The sequence below is a fragment of the Elgaria multicarinata genome, chromosome 8 (genome assembly GCF_023053635.1).
Source record: "Elgaria multicarinata webbii isolate HBS135686 ecotype San Diego chromosome 8, rElgMul1.1.pri, whole genome shotgun sequence".
In the NCBI taxonomy this organism is placed as follows: Eukaryota; Metazoa; Chordata; class Lepidosauria; order Squamata; family Anguidae; genus Elgaria; species Elgaria multicarinata.
Genome location: NC_086178.1, coordinates 91948666 through 91972890, shown reverse-complemented (window position 1 = coordinate 91972890; position 24225 = coordinate 91948666). Strand labels below are relative to the sequence as shown.

The 24225-nt window shown below is 44.6% G+C and overlaps 1 protein-coding gene across 1 annotated transcript in view; it reads right to left on the bottom strand.

Annotated features, from left to right (window-relative positions):
* The window catches only part of UNC5B (unc-5 netrin receptor B), a 199560-nt gene that overhangs the window by 57015 nt on the left and 118320 nt on the right, over nt 1-24225 (bottom strand). The window lies entirely within an intron of this gene.

Genomic DNA, 24225 nt, shown 5'->3' with positions numbered 1-24225 from the left:
AGACTGTAGTCAGGCCTTAAACTACTGTAACAGGAAACCAGTTTAACAAACCATGGAAGTACTGCATTAAGGCACACAAGAGAGGAGAAAAGGAGAACAGCAGAGTGGGCACAATGCTCATTTTCAGTCTGGTAAGCCATGGTTCATTGGAGCAAGAGCATTGCATGGGAACCAGGTCATCGTCACTTTCATTTTAAGGAGTCCAATCCTTAACAGAGATGCAAGCAAGGAAATGCTCTTCTCAATGGGGCTATTCCTACAGAAGCAGCAGATGGAAATGTACATCTTGAAGCCCAATTTTACACATGTTTACTCAGAGGTAAATTCCACTGATTTCAATGGGGTTTACTCATGATCGAGTGATGAAAGCGACTGTAGCATAGTGGCTAAGAGACTGAATCCTGGTTCGGTCACAAACCCCATAGAATGGCCTCAGGTAAGCCACTACTGCTCAGCCATCCCCTCCCTCCATGCCATCAACAGCCTTGGGAAACCACAGTACAGTTGTAATGATGACTGAGAGCATCTCTACATTAAGGGAAATCACATTGTTTACCTGGGGCTTTTTTGCTTCCTGGTTCTTTGGCACGATTGTTATGAGCTGCATTACACAGGAGGAGAGGGGCGACAAGGGGTTTGAATTGAATACTTTGCCTCCATTGAGTTCTATTGAGACAGCACCATCTAGTGATGGAAGTTCCTGCTGTTTCCTGGCTATAACCACCTTAAAAAGTGGTTTTTCTTTCCCCCGGGATTTCCAGAGGATTCCACAGGATATATCCTGGTTGTTAACAACGTCATGAAATCGACCCGAAAACTTTTGTGAGTAGCCAATCATGGGCGTGCTCTAAATCACTTGTTTAGAAGAACCCTGATCTATAAAGCACTTTCAGTGTTCTAAAGCACTGCATCAGCCTTCTTCAACCTGGTGCCTTGCAGGTGTTTTGGACTACAACTTCCATCAGCACTGAACACTGGAGATGCTGCCTGGGACTGATAGGAATTGTAGTTCAAAACAAAATTGTAATTCTGGAGGGCGCCAGGTTGGAAAAGGCTGGACTAAAAAAACAATACATATCATCACTACTCCCAAGCCTTCATGTGTTACAGACACATGGGCAGGGATCTTGATTATAGTCAAGCAGCTTAGCAACAGAGCGATACTGGCATGATAAAACTGGAGCCAGACTGGCAGGCCCTAGGAGTCACAGGATATCCCAGGCTGGGTGCCTTATTCCTGGCTTCAAGCCCTGAAGAGAAATTGCACTCAGGCTCTTGGGAAAGGCAGCTCGTACACTGAAGAAATGTCGGCACTCTGTTATACACAGAAGGGCATCTGTGTGGGAAGGAACGTAATAGATGTGTTGCATCTGTGTGGGAAGGAACGTAATAGATGTGTTGGACCACAATACCAACTGGGGGATAATGGGTACTGTAGTCCAACACATCCAGAGAATGCAGGTCAGGGAAAGCTGTTCTAGACCTCGGAGCATTGGCAGGGCTAAGGCAACTGCAGGATTTCTGTGGCATTTCAATCATTCAATCATCTTTTGCGCCCAATCTTCTTGGCATTCCTAAGCATCTGCCTGAACACTGCAGGACAAACATCTCCCCCCCAACCACACAAAATGTGGGGCATGAATCTAAACTCCAGGAGTGATTACCCGGTCCAGGGATAACAAACCATCTTGGATATCATTGGAATGAATTTCCAAGAACCATGGAGCACTAAGAAATGGGGTCTTGGGTGATATACGGTCTTCAACTGCTTGGTCATGAAGGATCATGTGGGAAGGGTGCTTTCTTTCTTTTTTAAGTGAAGGGAGAAGACAGAGATAGAAGGTAAGAACAGGAGAAAGTAAGAGTACAGGAGAACCATATAATAAATATTTCCATGCAGAGAGAGAGAGAGAGAGGGAGAGGGACGGACGGACATATACTATAATGCAACTCATTGGCCATGCTGGCTTGGAATTATGGGAGTTGCAGTCCAACACATCTAGAGGGCACCAAGTGGGGCAAGGCTATTGTAACAACTTAAAAGTGAGTCCCATGTAACTGCCTGAAGTTAAGCATTGGTCTTGAATGTGATGTTGGAGGGAACCAAAGGAATTAAACAAATGCCACATGGGTGGGGTGGGGTGGAATAGGCTGTGTATCAGCAATGTCTGCCTCTCACTCTGCTGTTCAATGGCAGCTCTTGTGCAGGAGCAGCAACAGAGGACTTGGCAGTGCTGCTCAGCATCTCAGGCTTGAGGAACGCATTGGTACAATCCAAAGAAAACACCAGCAAAGCCTCCAGTTGCCAGAACTGGCCAGAAACAACCAATCCTTTGGGAAATAAACCCCAAAGCAGGCCCAAGGCAGCTAGATGCCCAAGATGCCTCCTGACCAAAAATCGCTCTGTGAAAACACACACACACACACACACACACACTCGCACAAGATCAGCTATTTAAAATCCATTTAGGAAAATTGACTTTCCATTTCCATTTCAACCCAGCACTAGGGAAAGCAGTAGGACATTTGTCATAATCCATTAACTGCTCTTTTGGAAGCACCGAATTAAACTCCAGGCTAATTTCGCTCTCTCAGCTACCGTCTCTGTTTCTCTCGTGCTCCCTGGCCTCCTCTTTGCTGCTGCCAGGCCTCCCCTCCCTAATTTCATTTGCAGGTCTGTAATTTTCTCAGCACCCGACCAATTGCGCAGGGAGGCAGAGTAATTGGGGCGCACAATGCGTTCCTGGCGAGCCCTTGTGAGTCGCTGCACAGCTGCAGCCCAAAGGCCGTAGCCGGCTACCCAAGGAGCAGCCCAGAGTGGAACCGAGGAGCCAGGCGCTTGGGGTGCAGGCAAGATGATGATGCTTTTGTGATGAATGGACTTTTCTGGAGCTAGGATTGAAAATGCTCAAGCCCAAAATGGTGATTAAGAATAAAATACTGCTTAGGGTTGGTCCCATAGCTCCACAAAATGGTGTGATGATTGCAAATGGTTATCTTTGATGACTTGTTGTTTAGGCTTTGAATGAAAGTTGCTCATACTGAAATAAAAAGAAAGAAAGAAGTTCTGAACAGAGAGGGGAACTAGCATTCATGTCTCACAAATGCCAAGATTATCAGAATTCTCCAGTCCAATACACACAAACATTTGGAAATGGGTAAGACACAAGTTGCTGAGGATATATATGAATATTGAGGCAAGAGTGGGGGTTACAGCTCAAAGCACCCCACTTTGCCACATCATTTTCTTTTTCTGTTTTCAGCACCATGCTTAGTTTTAGTCGTGGCTAATGATATCCTGGAAAATGTTTGTTGTTTCTTCGTTCAGTCGCTTCCGACTCGTCGTGACTTCATGGACCAGCCCACGCCAAAGCTTTCCGGCCGACAGAAAGCTCTGGCGTGGGCTGGTCCATGAAGTCACGAAGAGTCGGAAGCGACTGAACGAAGAAACAACAACAAACATTTTCCAGGATATCATTAGCCACGACTAAAACTAAGCATGGTGCTGAAAACAGAAAAAGAAAATGATGGAGGAGGAGGAGGAGGAAGCAGCAACAATATTTTGGAGGAGGAGGAGGAAGCAGCAAAGTAACAATGTATGAGGAGGACCAAAAATTCAAATACAAGTGAACACAGCAGTGATCATTTCAGCACTGGAACAGCTCCAAGAACACCTCTCAGAATGATCATGATGTTGGGAAATTCAAGCCTGAAGACAAACGTCTTGGTCTCTGGTTGGCCTTTATGACATCTTCCTCTGGGGTCCTCTGAACTATTCTCATCATTCTCTCCCCCATCCCATAATATACACACATGCGCACACGCACAAATACACACACACACCACATTTAGACAAGTAGAGTTGTCTATTTTGCTTCTTTTAAAATCTATTTTAAGGTGTTTTATTCTGTTTTTATTTTATTTTATCTTGTACACTGCTCTGAAATTTTGAATGGGGAGCAGTGTATAAATACTGTATAAATAAATAGCTGATCCAAACCTTCAGGTCCCTATCTGGAATGATCTGTCCCACTACAGATTCCTTGTAACATAAAATGGAATGAGATGGTAGGGGAAATGCCCTCTGGCCCAAAGCAGGGGGTGGGTGGGAGAAGGCTGGACATCAAAGCATGAAGCTCCAAAAGTTGGCTGATACACTTCTAGACACGCAACAGGCACCTTTTGGGGTGGGGGGGAGGGAGAAGGGAGGGTGTCAGCCCAACCCCAGAGGCTGGTAACATACCTAGGCCTATGTACCATCTCCCTGACTGCAACGTAGAAACACAGATAAGGCACATAAATATTGATTGCGCTCCGCTCTGCATCTCCCTTCATCTGCCTGAGGAAAAAGGCATTTATGCTCCATGCCCGAACTGCAGGCTGTTTTTATGACTTTGTTTTACAGCTATAATGCCAGGATCATTTATAAAGCAGGGTTTGTATAGAAAGAATGTAAACATTAGAAATCCATTAGTCCTTTAAAGTGCGTCTGGCAAAGTTCTCCCCCAAGTCACTTCGCTCCCTCCCTCCCCTTTGGTAATCTCCACATCCTCTCCCAGGCATGGCTGAGGGGAATTTCAAAAGATTACAAGTACTTAAAGATATATTATCCTTGGCCAGGGTTGTAATGGAGGCCTGAAGCTACGAATTCAGTTCCCAGTTGCTGTTTGCTTGTGATGCTGTGAGTTATTTTATAATATATATTGCTGGTGCACGTGCGTGTACACAAAAGATCCGATTTAAAAACCCAGAACACAGGGCTTTTTTTCTTCTCTCCCCCCACCCTGCAAAGTGAACATGCCTGCACCTCTGCCATTGTAGGGCACTTCTGGAAGGAGTGTGCCATTCATCTTCCAGCTCATGACATTCTTTCATCGTGAGCTGTTAACTCGGGGCACCTGAGCTGGTGCTGAAAGGTATCTCTCAGCTAAAGGGATGTCCCTTATGCCTGAACATGACAGCTCCATGGGACATAATGGATGCTCCACATTTCAGAATAGCCGCGCTCAGTACACGGCGCTCCACAGAAGAGACTCTGTTGCTTCCCTGTCTTAGCAGCTGTATTGGTCCCAGAGAAGAAGAAACAAAGAACGTGAGCTTGGAGCTAGATGTCATGAAGATTGGGGGAGGGGGCTATTTCACTTCAGCACTCCCCTCCCATATTAACATCAGTGCATGTCGGGACATCATTGTACAGTGAATTTCACTGAATCTCTGACAGCCCATGAAACGGAGTAGGGAAAACTTGCCACATGATGACGCCATGACACAAGATCAGCCTCCCCAAACCTGGAGCCCTCCAGACTACAATCCCCATCCTCCCCATCCAGCACAGGGTCATGCTGGTTGGAGATGATGGGAGTGATAGACTAACACACCTGGAGGGTGCCAGTTTGGGGAAGTTGGCCCTAGATGTTACCGGGCGGCAGGAGAGAAGGAATCACAGGGCTACCGGTTTGGGCCCAAATCTTCTGTAACTTCTAGTTCCAGCCTGAGGAGCTGGAACTTTGATTTGCAGTGTTCCAAATTCTGAAAGCAAACTTGAGTCACACAGAATTCTTTCAAAGGCTCTTAGGGAGGAAGAAAATAGTTGTTGCATTGCTAGACTTACGAAGCTTCAAAGAAAAACTATTATTTACAAAGTACCTAATGTTGCACTTTATAAAATAAAATTGGGCAACCTTCAAAGCCTAGTGACGTCCAGATGTGTTGGACTGTAACTCCCCATCATCCCTGACCCTTGGTCATGCTAGCTGAGGCTGATGGGAGTTGTAGTCTAAAACATCTGTAGCTTAACAGATTGTGGGAAGGCTGAAATAGGGGATGACACAAAACTGAAAGAAACATAGAGCAAGTGGAAGTCACATGTCTCATTTTGTACCATCTAATCCTTACAGTGCAAAGAGCAAGCTTTTGAGGGTCTTACGTGCTCTGTGTTTCTTGCAGCTTCATAGTGCCCCTGTATTTTTGAAACTTGCTCTGACAATCCTGTCCAGAGAGCTGTGGAATTCAGAGAGGATCCCAGTTTGCAAGCATGAGACCATTTTTTTTTTGTAAACTGCCCAGAGAGCTTCCGCTATGGGGCGGTATATAAATGCAATAAATAAATAAACTTCACTTGTACAGCCATCAGGAAAAAAATGTGATGTTTCCTCAAACCTTTCTGTCCCCAAATCCCAACTTGTCTTCGAAACATAAAGCATGTTGATTCTGCATCGCAGGAGGACCAGTCTAGCACATGCTGCCACACAACACGATTGCAAGAAGTCATGTGAAATAGCTTGTTCGCATATTTGGCCTTGCTGGAAATATAAAATAAAAAAGTAGGTGACAAAATGCTCCAGTTTTGTACAAGGCAATAATCCTCCTGAGGATATGTCAAAAGCTCATTACTAATTGAAAGAAAATCAAGCCATTTTCTTTAGCCAAGTAGACACTTATTGCTTCTTTGCTGATTATAATTGAGGCGATCTGGTCATCAGATATTCGGGTTGTGTAGGTTTTTTGGGAAGAGGGAAAATCACAAATGAATCAGGGCTAATTTAGAGAAAATTGCAGGCTTGTGGATTTATCCTAATTTTTTTCCCCTCCTTTCAATGATTTGAATCCATCTCCAGCATTTCTGCCTGACCAAAAACCCCTTTTAGTGACTGCAGGAAAGGAGAATGGGCTTGTATACAGAGCCTGATGGCATCTATAATTGTCCCCCAGAGATAGTCTCTTAAGATAAGACCCTATCCTTATTTATGCTCTAGAACACACACCATCGATCTTCTAAGGTCATAGACATCTAGTGCACACTTAGCTCTAACAGCAGCCGCTCATCCATCCACATGCTAGAGGTGAGCTTGGTTCCCAACACTTAAAAGTTCTGGTACTTGGGGAAAGCCATGGGGCTATGCCCAGAGCAGGTCCAGTGATGAAGGCCAGAGGCAGAGGCCATGTTATTTTGGGGGTCCAAGGGCAGGACCCAGATGGTTTTGGCACACCAAACACCCACCCACCTACCCAATCTTTATTACATTTCCAGGGATGTAGCCCTGTGGAAGAGCTGTCTATTTATCTATGGAAGAGATAGGCAATCTACAGTCCTTAGCCTTATTTGATGGAGACCTTGGAGTCTCAACTTTCTTTCTGTATCATTTGCTGCTGCCATAAGGAAAACTAGAGAGAAAGAGACAGAGAGAAAGAGAGACAGACAGACAGAGAGAGAGAGAGACCAGCAGGCTAGCCGAATATGTATGTAGGAATGGCGGTGCACAACAGTGCAAGTGCAGATGTGTGGGATGGCTTAGGCCCCACCCACGATGGCTCTGGCTCCAACCTCTGCTGGCAAATGGCTCCCAAGGGATTATCTCAGAAGGAATGTGCCCCCCCCATGGAAAAAAAGGTTGCCTACTTCTGTGGCATGCAGCTTAAAAACAGCAACATCCACCTTATGTGGTGTGTGTGTGTGGGGGGGGAGAGATAAAAGAGACTTGCCCTTTGCTTTTTTGGCAACAAACCTGAAAGCGAAAGAACTAGCCAAGTCACTTTTTCCCTGGCCAATTGTCAACCCTAGACCTGGGCAGGATTTTTCATTTTGTCTATATAATCTCCAATTCCAAGCAACCCTACTATTTATTTTAGGGTGCAATCCTATGTTTATGCATAAGACCAACAACTCCCAGCCTCCTCCAGCCAGCTATGCTGTCTAGACATGCACAGGATTGCATCCTTAGCCCTTTTCTCTTGCACAAGCAAAGGACATTTTACCCACCCCGCCCTGTGAAGAGCAACAGAGACTAATCCTGTTTAAGCACATTCAGCCACATGTGCGAGGGGGCAAGCAGAGTAGGGGGTTTGAATGCCTGCCCTTTCCCACTTTACGCCTGCATGCATTCACCAAACACCTGAGTAGAGCTCCTGTCAGAGCTCTCAGGTGAACACAGGAAATGGTCTTATAATGAGTCCATCTGGACCAGGGGTAGGCAACATGTACAAGATAAAAACAATAAAGTTCAATAAATATTCAATAAAATCTATCAAAACAGGTATCACCAATAAAACCTGCAGCCCACAAACTATGGAAAAGTCAGGCTTCCTGATGACCTACAAAGGAGAGGCCTGAAGAACCCCTTGTTGAAGTTGAGTCCAGAGGTGTGGGGCCACAACTGAGCAGGCCCTCTCACCAGTATTCAGCAGCCTAACCATTCTTGGCAGCAGGCAGGTGAGAAGGGACTCTCCTTTCAGAGTGTGGACAGGCTCATATCGGAGAAGGCAGTCCTTCAAGTAACTTAGGACAAAACCACTGAAGGCTTTAAAGGTTAAAACCAGCACGTTAAATTGGGCCTGCAAGTGCACTGACAACCAGTGGAGCTGACACAGTATTGTGTTACATGAGCAGACTGCCTGGCACCCACCAATATCCAGACAGCTACGTTCTGCAGGAGCTGAAGTTTCCAAACCATCTCCAAAGGCAGCCCAACACACATCGAGTGACAGTAGTTCAGCCTGGATGTAATCAGAGCATGAAACCCCTTCCTCCATGGCCAGCACGGACATACCAGCTACTAGGCCTCTTAGCAGGCTAGACATTTCTTTTTGACGGCTATTAATATTTGTGGACTTTATATGGCTGGTTTGAAATTTGCCTCCCGATTGTTTATTTAAAAGCTGTTGTACAAGATCCTAAGCTGACCAAATGCTATTGCAGAAGCAGCAATAGTTGCTTCTGCTTTATTTTTATTTTTTTTAAAAAAATCTGCTAATACGCTATTATGTGCCTGGCCCAATAATGCCATATAAAACAGATGAAGTGCCGGATGGATAATACAGTTGACAATGGGGGCAGGAGAAAATGCCTGCAGCCAGGCAGGTTACGTAAGTTGGTGTTCAAATGAGTTACAGAGAGGGGGACAAAAAGGCGTTGGGATGGAGAGGGAAGGATGCCGGGGGAAGGGGAGGGGGAAAGTAGCATGCAGAGCCCATTTATCATAAGTAATCAAAATAGCCTTTCAGACCCCTCGTTCCCAACCCTTGCTCATTCCAGCCAGCCCGGCCACCCACCGCATGGGAAACCTCTCGTATTCTCTCCACTCAGCTGATGCTCTCAGTGGGGGGAAAACCCATTTATTATTTTGGAGGGTGGGGGCAAAATGCACACAAAACAACCTCTTTCTCTTTCACACAAGTTGCATTGTGCGCAAAATGGATTGATGATCTTGGCTTCTGTTCATCCCCCCCCCCCCCAAAAAAAAAAATCAAGGAAAAGAAAGCAAGAAGCAAACTCTGTAAAGAGACTTGCATTAAAAAAAAAAACACGCCATCACTGTCAAACAAAAGCTGATGGGTTTGGGAAAAGCATTTGTCCCCGTGAACTACACTTATGTACGAGTGGAATCTCCTATCCTGCTCCCCAGATACATCTCATGCCTGTACCTAGTAGCTTATGGTTCCCATCAGTGATGGCTCCAGGTTTTTGAGGACCTTTGGCAAGACACCTTCAGTGGGCGCCCTCCCTCAGTGAGTCTGCCTTCTCACCATTGTGACCAGTTGCTCTAGGCCCTCATTGGCCTGGTTCAGACACCACGCTAAACCATGCTGCTTAACCACAAAATGGTTAAGGGAATGCATTAACCTTAAAGTGACTACTACTTGCTTGCCTGCCAGGCAGAGAGACAGGGAGCAAGCAGGCAGTAGCACCCACACCTCCTCCTTCTCATAACCACTGCTGTCTGGGCCAGAGCAAGAGGCAGTTAAACATGCAATCTGCAATGGTGAAGAGGGGAACAACTCCGGGGGCTCTTGGCAGTGGGCCTTCACTGAGCGTGTGGGCCCTCAGATGTGCCCAACCATGCCTACCCTGGACACCAGCCCTGGTTCTCATTCACTGCCCAGTCTTTCCAACTGGTTCTGAAGAAAGCAGGCATTATCCCAGCCTTTCAAACTGTGCTGGAAATAGCAAAGGGAGTGGAAGAGCAAGCAGTGGATGAGAGGACAGTGAAAGAGCAAAATAGGAGGAGGCACAGAACATCCAGACCACAGCTGCATGGTTTGCTGGGACCCAGCAAGTCAAGTCTATCACCCAAGTTGAGCTGATTTCTTGCCTCCCTGGCACTACAAAAGCAGGGATATGTGTCAAGCCCCTGCCTGGTCTTGCGAGGGTCAGGGATGGTGGTTCATATGTTGTGTAGTCCTGGTCTAAAAGGCCTTCGCCAGGGAGAAGAAGCCACACAGAATGGGATCTGTAGTCTGTGATTGGGGGAAGCAGTGGGATTTCTCCTGGGTAAAGGTTCTGAAGAAGAGAGCCAGTGTAGTGTAGTGGCTAGAGTGTTGGACTGGGAGTTGGGAGATCCGGGTTCTAGTCTCCACTCAACCATGGAAGCTCACTGGGTGATTTTGGGCCAGTCAACGCCTCTCAACCCAGCCTACCTCACAGGGTTGTTGTGAGGATAAAATGGAGAGGAGGATTGTGTGTTGCCTTGGGTTCCTTGGAGGAAAAAAAGGGGGGGGATATAAATGGAATAAATAATAATAAATCAATAATAACAGCAAGAAGAGATACTGCAGTGGGAAAAGTGTTCTGTACTGAAATAAGTTGTCATTTTAATGTGAATATGTTCAAGGCCAGATTGTTCAATCTTTCCATTTGAAACTTCCCAGTTCCAGCTAGACTGAGTGCTCTCGGCTGCTCAGGTGGCAGATATTCAGTGACGGATGGGGCAGGGAGCAGCGCTGAGGGGTTAGAGCGGTGGGTGTGCCATGCAGCCTGCACTGCAACTGTTAAGCTAGCTTGCTGTCCTTGGGTGTGGTGGAAGACGCTGTGGCCTCCCCAGGGCCAAAGGAAGATGCAGTTCCCAGCCCAGCCCAGCCCAGCTTCTCTAAAATGGAAGGTTGGATCCTGTTCTTAGCCCTTGGGTAGCAAGATGTTTTGCATCTTCTAGGACAAGAGCCTTTTGCGTCTTCTAGGGCAGGGGAGGGCAGAAAGTACATTGGATTTCAACTTCCATCGTCCCCAACCAGCATGGCCATTGGGGAAAAATGTGGTTTTCTGAATGTTCCCTGTTTTTGACAGGTTTTTTCCTTATTCCCCCCCTCCCCCCCAAAAAAGCCTTTCCACCTCTAAACGTAACCCAATAGACGGGATATTTTTAAGTGATTTATTCCCAGCTTGAGCCTGCTATGTGCTCTCATTTTGCAGTATTAATTGGCTTTCACATTCTGTCCCAGAGGAGGGCTACATTTTGGTTGCTGATGAAACAATGCCCAAGTCTGTAAAAGTACTCTGAGGTGTTCATTTGTTTTTGGCGGCGGGGGGGGGGGGGAGGGATAAAAGGGTGCTATTATGTAAACGTGAGCCAATATAAATAAACATTATACATATATTAAGCTGAGTTGGTTTATTATTATTATTATTATTATTATTATTATTATTATTATTATTATTAATTTATTTATTTGTATAGCACCATCAATGTACATGGTGCTGTACAGAGTAAAACAATAAAAAGCAAAACCCTGCCGCATAGGCTTACATTCTAATAAAATCATAATAAAACAACAACAACACAAATTCATAGTCAATGTAGGATTAATGCACAGATGCCCTTGTGACGTCAGAGACCCACTCCCCCATTACGTGGACTGAGATCCAAGGGACTGTGCCCCCCTCTTGATTGCAAGAGTATAGTAGGGTGGTCTAGGTTTGTTTGGAGGGCCCACAAGGCACAGCTGAACATGGTGTGAGAGAATGCCCAAATGCAGAACTGACCCATGGATTTTTCCAACTTCAAACTGTTGCTTTCCACAGTGTTGCACGAGGCTTTAAACAGCAAATAAATCATCAAGGCAGTTTATCAAAGAAATATCTCTAACCTTTCCTTATTAACTCTGGGTGGTAAATTTATGTATATGTTACATTTATATCCCGCCTTTCCTCCGAGGAGGCCTAGGCAGCATACATGAGCCTTCTTCTCTCCATTTTAGCCTCACAGCAACCCTATGAGGCAAGTTAGGCGGAGAGTCTGCAACTGGCCCAAAGTCACCCAGTGAGTGTTATGGCAGAGTTGGGTCTAGGACACGGATCGCCCGAGTCTCAGTCCAACACTCTAACTACTCTCCCACTGGCGGAGAGCCTGCCCTGCATATTTGACACAGAAGAAATTAACTGCTATTAAAGCTCAAGCTTTGAACTTTTACAAAATTATCTGGATGCTACACTACTCAAGTGTCTGTTTTAAAAAAATGAACAAAATTGGTCTGGTAGATCCTGATTAATAAGCCCTGCACTATCATATTCCTATATAAGATATTCCCCAATAGCCAAAGTTCTCTGAGCAGTTCACAAAAACAAAACATAATATAAAAAATGTTAACATATGAAATTTAAAAACAATTTGTAACAACTAAAGATAATTACAATTCCTCTCTCATCTCACACTATTGCCCCGCTCGTGCTCTTCGCTCCTCTGATGCCATGTTTCTCACCTGCCCAAGGGTCTCTACTTCCCTTGCTCGGCTTCGTCCATTTTCGTCTGCTGCCCCTTACGCCTGGAACGCTCTTCCAGAACATTTGAGAACTACAAGTTCAATCGCAGCTTTTAAAGCTCAGCTAAAAACTTTTCTTTTTCCTAAAGCTTTTAAAACTTGATTTTGTTCTGACTTTATACTGCTAGTTTTACCCTACCCTGTGCCTGTTTGGTGCATTGTCTTCCCCTCCTTATTGTTTTATTATGATTTTATTAGAATGTAAGCCCATGCGGCAGGGTCTTGCTATTTACTGTTTTACTCTGTACAGCACCATGTACATTGATGGTGCTATGTAAATAAATAAATAAATAAATAAATAATAATAACAACAACAACAATGAGATATCAGAATCAGATAAAACAACTGACATTGAAGTCCCATAATATGCCATCAAGAGTCTTGGAGTAGAGGACAGTCTTAACATGGTGTCAAAAAGATGGCAATGTTGATCCCAAGTGGACCTCAGTGAGGAGATCATTCCACAATCGAGGGGCTACCACAGAGAAGGCCCTCTCCCTTGTTGCCACCCTCCACGCCTCCTTTTGTGATTCTATGGATTTATTGGAGAGATAAAATGGACTTCCCTAACAAAAGAACAAGGCCGTAGCTAGACCTAAGGTTTATCCCAGGATCATCCCGGGTTCATCCCTGCCTGAGCGCTGGATGCTCTGTGTGGCACTTAGATGAACAGGTTTGACCCCAGGACAATCCTGGGATAAACCTTAGGTCTAGCTATGGCCCAAGTTAAAGGGTTAGCAAGTACATGTGACATGCCAAGTATGTTTGAACCAGAAACTAAATCAAAATGCTTGAAGCGAATGCCAAGTTTAGACAGAGTGAAAAGTGGCACCAGATTCTCTCCTTATTTGAGCTGGGATTTCCTACTAAATCCTGAATGCAAAATGCAACAGATCTATTTCTCAGCAACTGTGAAAAAGGGGCCCTCCTCCACAGAAAAAAAGGGCCCTTCTTGCATTGTGCCGAAATAAGGCGACGCCATGTGCTAGGGTTAATAACTTGAGCTTCCAAGATAATAAACCGTTCCGCCAAGTCAAAAGAAATTGTTCCCTCTTCTTGTCTTCCTTCAATACTAGAACAATGACTGTCTAACATGACTAGGGCTCAATAATGCATGGGACTTAATAATGCACCACTCGGCAGACACCCTGCGACCGCGCTATTGAGTTCAATCACAGGCGTCACCAGAAACTGGATCCATGTGGCTTCCTATCCCCAACTTTGCAAAGCAGTAAAATAATTTAACCTCTGTTTGGTTTTGGCATTATTTATTTGCGGGAGAGATTATAAAATGAAATAAAAGAACAGGAATTTATTCTGTCCCACTTATCAAAGACTTCTCTCTCTCTCTCTCTCTTTCACACAAACACATACACACACAGCAGCTATTGAGCAAGGACTAAAAGATTACAACGGTCCTCTGTAGTTGTGAAGTTTTGATTGTTTTGCCCTACATGGTGTTTTCGCTTTGCTAGTACCAGCGGGTCAGGGCCTCTGTCCCCCTTTGCCTGCCCGTGGTCCTATTCAGCACACAGGACAATTCCCTCAGCAAGGGGTATTATGGAAGGGAGACCGAAAGTGTTATGTGGGGGGTGGGGGTGGGGTGGCGGGATCTCCTTCAGGCCTGTTCTGAGGAGAGGGGTGGAGAAAGGGAAAGAAAATAAGAACAGATGAGGAGCAGGGAGCGAGGCGAGAAGAAAATAGCTCAATACATGACACATATCAATAGGGAATGCTCAGAGCTTTCTGCAACATTTGGCAATTTGGTAGCTTTCTCTGCAGTGACAAAAGGCCTCTGTAAACAAGCCTCTTCTTGCTTCACCAACTTGTTACAATGAACCGCTCTGAAGAATTCTGATTTACATGAAGGATTCAGCAAACGTGAAGGTGCAAACCTCCCATTCTCTCCTCTCTCCAGCCATTTGCACACTCAGGCGTTTTCCTCTTTACAAATGGTCAGAAGGTTGTGTTGACTTCAGCGTCACCATGATGCCACAATCTTTATAGGATGGGATGAAGAAACGAGTGTGTGGCACAATGCACTGCAAAACCAATACTAGACTGAAATGGAGCAAGAAAGGCTTGAGAAATATTTCTGTCTCCAGTCTTCATAGAGTCACTTTCTTACATTGGACATTGTGAAAGGGAGAAACTGTTTTAGCTATTGGCAAGACATACATAGGGTTGCCATATTCCAGTACTGGCAGCGCAATTGGCATATTAGGCAAATTACCTGCTAATTATACAAATGAGGTACATTCATTGTTGAACTGTCTGTTACCAGTTTCTTGTGTGTCTGCTCTTGGAAGGACCAGAGGAAGGACCAGAGGCAGTATCTTTTTACCTCATACCAGGATTTGCTTATAGTTTCTTCTGAGACAACAGCAAAACTTGCTGGGGAGAGGTGGAGTGAGCTACAGTATCCTACCATCCCCAGATCTGTTGCTCTGGCAGCAGCATATGGCTCTGCCTCTACTCAATGTGAACATAAGAACATAAGAGGAGCCATGCTAGATCAGACCAAAGGTCCATCTAGTCCAGCATTCTGTTCGAACAGTGGCCGACCAGCTGTCGAACAGAGACCCACAAGCAGGACATGAGTGCAACAGCACTTTCCCGCCCTATGGGCATGTGTGTGAGACCAAGGCCTTAGCTAGACCTAAGGTTTATCCTGGGATCGTCCCAGGGTCATCCCTGTTCATGTAAATGACACACAGGATATCCTGGGAGTAGGTAGGGATGATCCCAGGATAAACCTTAGGTCTAGCTAAGGCCCAAGGATCAGGAATCCTGGGAGTGATAGTTCTAAAAGATCTGGAGAGCATCAGGCTGGGCAAGGCAGGTCTAGACTTACAGTCATGGCCCAGGTTCTGGATTCACGTTGGATACTGTTTTTAGTCTTTTAGAGTAGGTCGTGGAAATTACAACTGCCCCTAGAAAACAGTAAGAGAAATCTAGGAATGTACCATACTTGTGAGTGGACAGGAGCCACATGTTCCTTCTTCCATCCAAAACAAATGTATTTAAGTACACATTTCTAAATGCATTTTCTCCCAAAATATGTATTCATAAAAATAATTTCTCTCAAAGTGCTCACTTGTAAACATGCACATATTATGGGTATTTTGCTATGCATTTGAGCTAGGAACTGCATCACAAAATAAAAAGTTGGGTGAAATCCAAAAAGATAACTGGGTTCCAATCCGCAAATTAGTCTGGGACATGCAGATCTCACTTTAAAATGTGTACTGAATGAAAGCCTTGAACATGTGAACATCCCTAACCTGATCACATGGTATTCTAACTAGCATATTTAAGAATCAGCCACTCTCTTGCCATTACTCTCTGTGGCAGTCTGGTGCCTGCCAATGTGCTGGACTACAACTCCCATCACTCCTAGCCAGTCTGGCCTGTGGATGATGGGAGCTACAGTCCGACACATCTGGAGGGCTCCAGGTTGGGGAAAGTTGATCTAAACGATTTGCCAGTATTTCTCCAACAGATCTCTTTCAATAATGTCTCAGACTTTCAAACGCCACATAATTACTGATCAAACACAAATATAACCCGAAATGGGAGACTTCAATTCTTGCAAACGTTTTTCTTTTTGTCAGCTTTTTTTTTTTTTTTAAAGAGAGTCTATATAACAAAGGATAACTCCAGAATATAATGCTACAAGGTCAGAAAATCAGCAGAATAGATAGAACTGAAAGGGAATGAAAAGAAGGAAGAAAACAGACCCTCTTCTTCCACAGAATCTCTTTTTCTTGGACTTGAAGCAGAAAAGTGGTTAGCGCACAGCATATTTGATGGGATGCATGCTACACATTTTAATCTGCTGTTCTCGATCCGGATTACACACAACATCTGTTTCCCACTGACTTATTTGCACATGTCTGAATCTCTCAACTTGCAAAAAGATGGAAGACATCGACGAACTGCAACAAGTGGAATATTAAACAAAAACAAAAAACACTGTTTAAAAATAAAGATGCCAGCATAATCCTTGGCAAAGAGATATAGCATTCCCCCCTCACTCAAATCCCCCACCTGTCTCGGGTCTTATATTTTATAGCAACTGTCACCTAGCCACTGGTCAAACATCTGCAAAGAAGTATTAAAATCTCCTCTCCTGCAATTGTTATCCATCAGAATGTCAGAGGAGCATATGTGAGCATTAGTGACCATGAGACCTACCAGCACCAAAATGCTTGCTCTTCCCTTCCCCCCATCTGCAGCTTGCACATACTTTCAGACATCTATAGGGAGAAAGGTACATGGTGGGCTATAGAACAGATACGCACACATACACTTTAGGCTCAGAGAACACACCTAATGGCTAAAGCCGCAATGGAACTGCACATTCCAGAAAAGCACAAGACTGCTGTGGCGTTACCCCACAATTGAGTATATTGTATATGTCTAGATTAGTATGTCTGGTAAGTATGGAATTTTAGGACTGAGTGGGTGTGGTTTATGATGTAATAGGTGGGGGAAGGAGAGTATTGGGAGTTTGTGACATAGGTCAGTTTGAGTGCGTGTGAGGAGAGTTGCTTAGTTGTAGAGTAAGAAGAGTCTGGATTCTAGGGACTTAGGATTGGTGTGAAGAAAGTGAGGGGGGTTGGTGTGTGGAGAGTTTAGATCAGGCAGGATTGAAAGTATTATATTTTTATTTAAAGCTTTTAAATAACAATAAACTTAGTTTTATTTTGTTAGCTATCAAATACCACGTGTCAGCCTGGCATTATTTACCTGCCTTATAGTTATTAAATACCCACACCGGAGTATTCCCATGGTATATTTTGAGAGATCCTATATTAAACCGGTTTCCCTCATAGCTAGGGGAAAGGTTTTATTTAACCCTGCCTCAGGTTTTCAAGTGGTGGCGCTTGGCCTGAGAAAGGTTTATGCGACGGGCCTAGCGTAAAAGTCTGTGATGTCGCAACTGCCACTTTCAATCTCCCTCCTTCCCTCCATAATATCAACTTACCCCACATCCAGATGTTATTACAATATGACTTTCGCTGCTCCCATCAGTGGCAGTCAATGATGTGGAGAGGAAACACATACATTGTAACGATGTCCGTTATAGAGGGGAAGGGTGGCAGCACTAGTAGCTCTTTATTCTTGATAACAGATCATTTGTTCTGCCCCAAAGATTTCCTGCCTGACCTTAAATGTGCAAACCTCATAACCCAGTTTGTATATGCGCACTGTTGGAGGGGAAGGCATACTTCTTGGTGTAGTCAGCAACGCAGAACCCTGTTCAAAACATTTCCAAGAAGCAGGAAAAAGGGAAGCACAATTGTCTTGGTGCAGCTTCTTTCCCACTTGTAGAGTACTTGTATCAAGATTCATGAACTCCTCAAATAAATCAGTGTGTGTGTGTGTGTGTGTGTGTGTGTGTCATGGATCTCACCACGTTAACATTACAAGAGAAATGGAGGAAGTAGAAGCAAGGCACTCATTCCAACTGGAATGTCAAAACATTTTGAAACTACCAAGTACAAAGTGCCATAGACCAGCCAAGAACTATTATTAGGAGTCCTACATTCATTTCATTTCATTTCTATACCACCAATAGTTAAAGCTCTCTGGGTGGTTCAGAAAAATGGCAAAACATTATATGGATGGAATATAGTGGGAGAAACAGGGCACCTATTGCTTCCAAATAGCGCTTTCATTGAGCCACTTCCAATACGCTTCTAGGTGCAAAACTAACTTGAGTGTACACCTGAAAAAACAATGTTTGATAACCTGTACGACCCAGGTACATTCCAAGGTTGGCTGCAGCTTCATGTCAAGGACACACTTTGTGGGAAACCCAGCTTTGTTGCTGCATAATGTCTTGAAAAGGCTCTCCAGTGGTTGGTATTATCTCAGAAGGCTTTTTCCCACCAAAGCGCATGACTCTCACTCACTTTCTGTTTCTAGGTTCTGTTCCTCTGCCCTCCAGTTGCCTCTTGGGGATGACGACATATAAACAGACTCATTTAGGGATTAGTGCTTGCTGCCATTTCAGCTCAAGCAAATTACAGGGGAGAAACAAGGCACCAACCGTCCTCCTGCCTTCTCTGAGCTAAGCCACTGTCACCAAGGGAAGGAGGGAGGGACTGAGAGCAAAGTCCTCAGAGCAAAGACATCACCTGCTACTGCCACCATACCCACAACCAAAGAGACACCCAAAGAGGGACAGAATGTAGATAGTGTTTATTCAATGGCATTTGGGTTACAGGTCCAAATCAGCAACATTGGCTCTATAAAGCAAAGGCAGAAAGACAAAGAAAGAAAGAAAGAAAGAAAGAAAGAAAGACCGATCTTCCGTGCATAGATTTTGGACCCTGGAAGAGAAAACAGTTGGGCCTGACGTCATGACTTTAAAGGAGATGTGGGCAACTTGTGGTCCTCCAGATGTTTTGGCCTACAACTCCCATCAGCCCTGGCTAGCAGAGCAATGTGGAGGGCTGAGAAGCTTGAAATGCAGGAATCACTACAGAAACAGGCATAGAGGTAAACAGCATCACATTCTAATCATTTCAGCTGCTAAAGGGCCAACTTCAAAGGGCATTTGGAAAGTCCCTAACTGAAGTTATAACCCATGGGCTTTTGGCGCAACCCATTCCACTACAGAATCTGTGATCCCAAACTTCAGCTCTCAGCCTCCATGTGGAGTAAGGCTGCAGTCACTGCGCCTCAAGTTCTGATTTTAGGACCCTCCGTATTAAAGCACTCTTGCCTCACATTATCTTTAGATTGTGTTAGAAACAGTGCCTAATTAATGCAGGCTTCCCCACTCATCCCTCACCTTCCTCACAGGGGTGTTTTGAGGCTTAATTAATGTTTGTTCAGAGCTTTGAAATCCTCAGATGAAAGGCCTTATAGAATTGCAAAGTGGTGCTGTTAGACTTTGCTAACCCAGAATGTTCCCTGCCCCGTAGGCAACACCTATTATGATGCCATCCTGCTGAGACATAGCAGCGTGAAATGGCTCCTGGGAAATTTTCAGAAGCTGAGTCCAGAGCTACCGGGAGATCTCATTTTTCAAACAGAGGGAGTATGCACATAGGTGCATATAAATAGCATCTATTGAATGTTTATGCAACTTTCCTTAGTTATCAGGTTTTTGTTTTGTTTTCTAAAAAAATATCCATAGTTTAGAAGAGAAAGAGGGAGAGAATGTGAGCACACATGAGGAAGTATTTTGTGTGGTTTTCAGAAGATGAAGGTTGTTCTGAGAGAAATGGGAATTGCACAACATTCTTGTGGCACCCTCATTTGGAGAGATAGGGGTAACATAAGAAGGTTGTGTAATTAAGACACATTTTCCTACTGAATGGGGAACCCCAAGAAAGGAGTTTCTGGAGATGTATGTGGGAAGAGGCCGTTTTTGTAGCAGGAGATGAGGGAATAAAAGACCCTTTTTTTGTAGCAGGAGAGCAGATGGCATATAAAAGGAACCAATGTGGAGATCCCCCTGCTGTCCATACAGGGTCAGCCCTCTCATAAGGTGGGGTGAATACCTCAGCTCAGGTGGTGGCATGGGAGGAGTGGTAAATTGCACACTCTCCCCATGTGCGAGGGGTTGCTGCCTCACTCCAGTGAGGCGGCACTACAGTGAGGGCTATGGAGAGCCTTGCTGGCCACGCTGCCACTGTGGCAAATGCCACAGTGATAGAGCAGCCAGTAGGGCTCTCCGGAGTAATCGCCCACCCTCTGGAATCTCAGAGTGAGAATCTCAGATAGTCAAAGGGCAGGTGGGCTAGAGAAAGCAGCAGGCATAGCTCTTCAGAGAGTCAGTCTGACAGAAATGCCTACCTCTGAGAGAGTCCTGAAGGAATCAGGCATTGTGGGCGGGTGTTCTAGGAGATCACCTACAATAGAGGAATTTCTCCCTATTAGGAACCACTGGGGCTAGAACCATGAACCTTTTGCTCTCTATGCAGCTATCCTATGTGGTGGGCTACCAGAACCGTAGTTTGGAGTATGTTCCAAGCAGTGACATATTCTCAGGCTGTGGACTGGCCCCGTCCACCCCCGCCGGCCATTGGGCTGTCCTGGACAGGAAGGTCAATTAAAAAATGGGGCAGGTAGGCTAGAGCCTTACCTGAGCAAGATGCTCTGATTTCCTACCACAGCCCTGCTCAGTCAGCTGCTCTTGGCTCAGGCCTGACACTCTCTTTGCAATTGCTCATTTCCACAAATTAGAGACACTTGGAAGATGTGGCATTGCATCACGAGACAGAAAGCCAGTGACACTCTCTCAGCAGTGATACTCACTAGATAACTTCAAGTCAGTCAGTTTGTCCATCACTCACTCTCAGCCTAACCTACACTGCAGGCTTGTTATGAGGATAAAACGGATTGATGCCACTCATGTTACATAAATAATAAAGCAGACCCCCACAAAGGAGCCTCCCAAACATGGTTTAGAGCAGGGACGTGGCCCTCCAAAAGTTGTTGGACTACAACTTCCATCAGCCCTAGCCAGCACAGCCAATGGCCAGAGATTATGGGAGCTACAGTCGAACAACATCCAGAAAGCCATGCATTCCCCACGCCTGGTTTAAAGTGCATAACTTCAGCTTTGGGGTGGTATATAAATGTAATAAACAACAATAATAATAATAACAACATCCTTGGTGCAGGGCCCTTTAAGAAACTGAGAAGCGAGGAGGGAGCACTCTGGAGTTGCTCATGCTGGCAGGGGGAGGCGTAAGGGTCTTTATTTAGATGGAATCTGTTTGTTTTTAACTTTGCTATGTTGCTGGTGGAGTTGCAGGCCCTAGTTTCAAGGTTAAAGGTGAAAGTTAATTTAAAAAATCCAAACAGCTAAAGTTTTGGAAATTAAAAGGAGGCATAATTCTCTTTTTCAGCTTTTGGGTGGGCATTCCCTGTCAAGTTTTAATTGTTGTATGGTTTCTTTTCACCTTCTGCCTTTTTCAGCTGTTGCTTTAAGCATGAGTATGAACTGTATCACTACAAATCAGACATAGACAATATGGACAAAGATTGATGTCCTTCTGGATACTGGCTTGCCAGGAGGCTTATATTATTGATGCTGTTCTCTAAAGAAGAGAATTGATCAAATTTGGGAGTTGCAAGTAGAACAAGATCTTTTACTGCTACTACGAATACCGGCAAGAAACGTTGTTAGCAAGGGAAGGTTTGTAATTATTGGTAGCATAATTGTGTGTGTTTATGTGCATGTAAACTTGTCTCTGAGTATGTGTGAACATTAGCTTCTATAACCTGGACCTGGCAGAATAAAGGAAATGTTATGAAAGTTTATTGCATTTACAACTCTCCTGTACCTCATTACATTTCATACTGTGCATCCATGATAATGTTTTTTCATTTTTTAAAAAAATCTTAATCCCTTGTGGTTTGCATTGGAGATTAGTATTATTAGTATTAAAACATATACCTTAAATGGGCAGGAAGAAACATTTTTGCCAAGTGCTACAACATATGATTATTGCTCTACTATTCCATGCATCTCCGTTTTTGCTTCATGGGTAGGACACCCATAGGATTTTGTTTCCTGCAAAGTAAACTTGGCTAGGATTTGAACCGTGCTCTTTACAGCCTTCTGGGTTCTGTCAGAGTTAGGGTGTGGATTGGCAGGGATCCTTTCACTACATGGCCTGGTGCCGCTGGAGTATTGCTAGTAGCAAAGCTCATGGAACTATTCTTAGTTCTCACATCCAGGGAGTATAAATAATGGGGGAAGGTTTATTGATCTTCAGAAGAGCTTTGAGTGTCAAGAGGAACTTGAAGTGTAACCAGGGTTTCAATCTCTGATTGGAAAGAGAGTAGGCCGGAAGTCGGAATGGGAGTGGCGAGCATTAAGGCCAGATACAGTCCAAGCAAATTGAGGCTCCATGCAGCTTGTGAGAAAAAGGCTTAGTAGCAAAGTTCCTACTTTACATGCAAATTATAGTTGCTTTGCTTCAGACCGAGGCCCAGTTTGGACATCACACCTACCCAGGTTTTTTTTTTTAAAACCCTGGGTAGTTGTGAAGGAGTGGGAGTGAGCGAGGCCCAAATGACAGGTTACAGGAGCTCTGCTTCACTGGTTGCCACAGTAGCAGGTGGCTGGTAAATGCTAACACAGTAACATCACATAACACAAAATATTTTTCAATTACACATTTCCAGGGAGACCCAGGAAGGGATGCAGGTTTGCAGAACCCACATGTCTTCCTCCATCCCACATCTCTGCCCCTGCAGTCTTAAGACTCAAATCTCTTCATGCACTGTAGAGTCAAACAACTTCCAATACATGGAAAGTAGAGTTCTAATAGAAGCAAAGCTTAAAACATTACTGGTACATGTCTACTCAGAAGTAAGCCACATTGAGGTCAATAAGGTAGGTGGGTATAGGACTGCGGCCTTAAAGGCATAAAATCATTATTTCTTTAAAGTTGTCAGTGGCACAAAATAGAATCTGCTACCAACCTTAGTGTTGAATATCAATTTACTTTTGGGGTAGTTTTAAAGCTTTTTCTCCTCTCGTGGAAATATAACACAAGCATCAGAGGAAATTTGACACCAAACAGTTGTATTTTGTAACTCAGCTTAGAAAGGTTTCATTTGGGTGTTTTTTTTGGGTTCGATTTGCAAAGTATAATATGTGTGGTATTAATAGATCAGGTAGACTGTAATATCTCAGAGTGTGAGTTGGCAAGTCCCTAGTTTAATTTTCACCTCAGCTGCAAGCCAACCAGCAAGTGAATCTCTCTCAGCTCCTGCCCTCCACCTTCAATATGGGGATAGTAATACTAATCTCCAATGCAAAGCTATTGTGAGGCTTACTGAGACAGTGACTGGGTTCACCCAACATGCTAACCCTGGGTTGTTGTTGAACCATGGGTAAGTGTGTTGTCTGAATGCAGTGTATTTTCTGCAGGGTGGCTTATTAACCACGCAGTGTGCCTTTTTCTCTTTCGAACAAGTCACCCAGAGTACCCATGGCTAGTTGTTGGGTTGTTCAGGGTGGTTAACAAGTCAGGATGTTTTAGTGTGCCATCTGCAAGTGGTTTCCCTCAACCACGATGGCTTATTTATCTAAAATAAGCCACAATCATAAGCCATGGTCTGCAGTGAGGTTTATTTACACTTCAGAGCTGCCACTCCCTTTTTGGCACAAAGTTGTTTTCCCTCTGACATCTTTGTAACCAGAAAGGGTTTTTGGTGACGCCTCCCAACTCTGGGAAGCTGTGAATGAAGTTTCATCCCGAACCTGCAAACTTGCAAGGGTTTAAAACCACCACCACCCTTTTTGGTGCGTGTGGGCAAGGGGAAAGCGCGGATCACCAAGTGCTTGAAAGAAAAACAGCCTGACCTTCTCTTAAGCACCAAAAGGCAGCACGGCATGAACTCCCTAATCACAGTTGCTGGATGCGGAGAGGAAATTATAGTTCTACGGATGGCCACTCTGCAGACCACCGCAGGAGAGGTGGGGCTGCAGGCAGGCGGGACAGAAGGGGAAAGCATGGAAATGCGGCTGGGGACTGGTGAGCAGTGCAGCACAGCTTGAGTGGGATGGTGGGGGTGGGGTGGTTTATTTAACCCATCATGGGTTATTGTACCATCCGAACTCAGATGAAAAATGCTGCATACAAGCTGCTGCTGAACATTGAAGCCACTTCTTGAAATAGCCTGTTTAGGCTATTCTTGATTCTGTCTCTTCAGTT